The sequence below is a fragment of the Cebus imitator genome, unplaced genomic scaffold, assembly GCF_001604975.1.
Source record: "Cebus imitator isolate Cc_AM_T3 unplaced genomic scaffold, Cebus_imitator-1.0 Scaffold96, whole genome shotgun sequence".
NCBI classification, from domain to species: Eukaryota; Metazoa; Chordata; class Mammalia; order Primates; family Cebidae; genus Cebus; species Cebus imitator.
The window spans coordinates 2942850-2945724 of record NW_016107411.1 but is presented as its reverse complement, the minus strand read 5'-3'; positions in this window follow the sequence as shown (position 1 = coordinate 2945724).

The window sequence follows — 2875 nt, the reverse complement described above, 5'->3', positions numbered from 1 at the left end:
AATTACTTGAAGCCAGGAGGCAGAGGTTGCAGTGAGTGGAGATCCCACCACTGCACTCCAACCTGGACTACAGAGCGAGACACCATCTCAAAAAAAAAAAAAAATACATAGAAGAAAAAAGAATAAATGCAATGAAGCATGCCTTCAGGATCCAGTAAATAGATTTAAAAGGGCAATTTTAAGAGTTACTGGCCTTAAAAAGGAGGTAGAGAAAGAGATAGGGTTAGAAGGTTTATTCAAAGTGATAATAACAGAAGACTTCCCAAACCTATAGAAAGATATGAAAATCCAAGTATAGGAAGATAATAGAACACCAAGCATATTTAACCCAGAGAAGACTACCTCAAGGCATTTAATAACCAAACTTCTGAAGGTCAGGGGTAGAGATAGGACCCTAAAAGCAGCAAGAGGAAAGAAATGAATAACATACAATGAAGCTCCAATACATCTGGCAGCAGATTTTCAGTGGAAACTTTATAGGCCAAGAGAGAGTGGCATGATATATTTAAAGTGCTAAAGAAAAAACTTTTACCCTATAACAGTACATGTGGTGAAAATATCCTTCAAGTATAAAGGAGAAATAAAGACATTCCTGGACAAACAAAAGGTGAGGGATTTCATCAGTATCAGACCTGTTGTACAAGAAATGCTAAAGGAAGTACTTCATTCATTCAGAAAGAAAAGAACATTAATGAGCAATACATAGTACCTGAAGGTACAAACCTCACTAATAGTAACAAGTACACAGAAAAACACAGACTATTATAGCATTGGAACTGTGGTGTGCAAACTACTCTTATACTAAGCAGAAACACTAATTGATGAACTAATCAAAAAAAGTAACTACAACAACTTTTGAAGACATAGTACGATAAGATATAAATAGAAACCACAAGAAATTCAAAAGTTAAGGAATGAAGTTAATGTGTAAAGTTTTTCTTAATTTTCTTTGTGCTTGTTTGTTAGTTTATGCAAATAGTGTTAAGTTGTTATCAGGTTAAAATTATGGGTTATAAGATAGTATTCGCAAGCCTCATGGTAACCTCAAGCCAAAAAACATACAATGAATACACAAAAAATAAAAAGCAAGAAACTAAATCATATCTCCAGAGAAGAACATCTTCACAGCAAGAAGACAAGAAGGAAAGAAAGAAGGAAAAGAAGTTCGGCCGGGCGCGGTGGCTCACACCTATAATCCCAGCACTTTGGGAGGCTGAGGTGGGTGGATCACAAGGTCAAGAGATCAAGACCATCCTGGTCAACATGGTGAAACCCTGTCTCTACTAAAAATACAAAAATTAGCTGGACATGGTGGCACGCATCTGTAGTCCCACCTACTCAGGAGGCTGAGGCAGGAGAATCGCTTGAACCCAGGAGGCGGAGGTTGCAGTGAGCCGAGATCATGCCATTGCACTCCAGCCTGGGTAACAAGAGCAAAACCCCATCTCAAAAAAAAAAAAAGAAGGAAGAAATCAACCAGAAAACGAATAACAAAATGGCAGGAGTAAGTCCTTATCTACCAATAATAGCATGGAATATAAGTATCCTAAACTGACCAATCAAAAGACATAGACTGCCTGAACGGATAAAAACACAAAAGACCCATTAATCTGTTGCCTACAGGAGAAACACTTCACCTATGAAGACAAACACAGACTGAAAATAAAAGGATGGAAAAAGAAATTTTTTGCCAATGGAAACCAAAAAGAGCAGGAGTTTTATCTCCGATAAAATATATTTCAAAAAAGGTCACTATATAATGGTAAAGGGGTCAATTCAGCAAGAGGATATACTAACAATTTTAAATATGTAATATATGCACCCAACACAGAAGCACCCAGATATATAAAGAGAATATTATTAGAGCTAAAGAGAGAGAAAGGCCCCAATGAAATAATAGTTGGAGACTCCAACACTCCTCTTTCAGCATTGGACAGATCTTTCAGACAGAAAAATCAACAAGGAACATCAGACTTAATCTGCACTGTAGACCAAATGGATCCAATCGATATTTACAGAACATTTTTTCCAGTGGCTGCAGAATTCTTTTCCTCAGCACATGGATCATTCTCAAAGATAGACCACATGTTAGATCACAAAACAAATATTAAAACAGTGAAAAAATTGAAATCATATCAAGCATCTTCTATGATCATGATAAAATGTAACTTGTAATAATAAGAAGAATTTTGGAAACTATATAAGCACATAGAAATTTTAAAATATTCTCCTGAAAGACCAGTGGGTCAATGAAGATATTAAGAAGAAAATTGAAAAAAATTCTAAAAACAAATGATTAATAGAAACCCAACATAGCAAAACCTATGTGATACAATAAAAGCAGAACTAAAAGGGAAATTTATAGCGATTAGTGCCTACATCAAAAAAAAAAAAGGAAAATTTCAAATGAACAATCTAACGATGCATATATATACATATGTGTGTGTGTGTGTGTGTGTGTGTGTGTGTGTGTGTGTGTGTGTGTGTGTATCATACTTTAAGTGCTGGGGTACATGTGCAGAACATGCAGGTTTGTTGCATAGGTATACATGTGCCATAGTGGTTGGCTGCACCCATCACCCTGTCATCTACATTAAGTATTTCTCCTAATGCTCTCCTTCCCCTAGCTCCACACCCCTGACAGACCCCAGTGTGTGATGTTCCCCTCCCTGTGTCCATGTGTTCTCATTGTTCAGTTCCCGCTTATGAGTGAGAACATACAGTGTTTGGTTTTCTGTTCTTGTGTTAGTTTGCTGAGAATGATGGTTTCCAGCTTCACCTACGTCCCTGCAAATGACATGAACTCATCCTTTTTTATGGCTGCATAATATCCTATGGTGTATATGTGTGCCACATTTTCTTTATCCAGTCTATC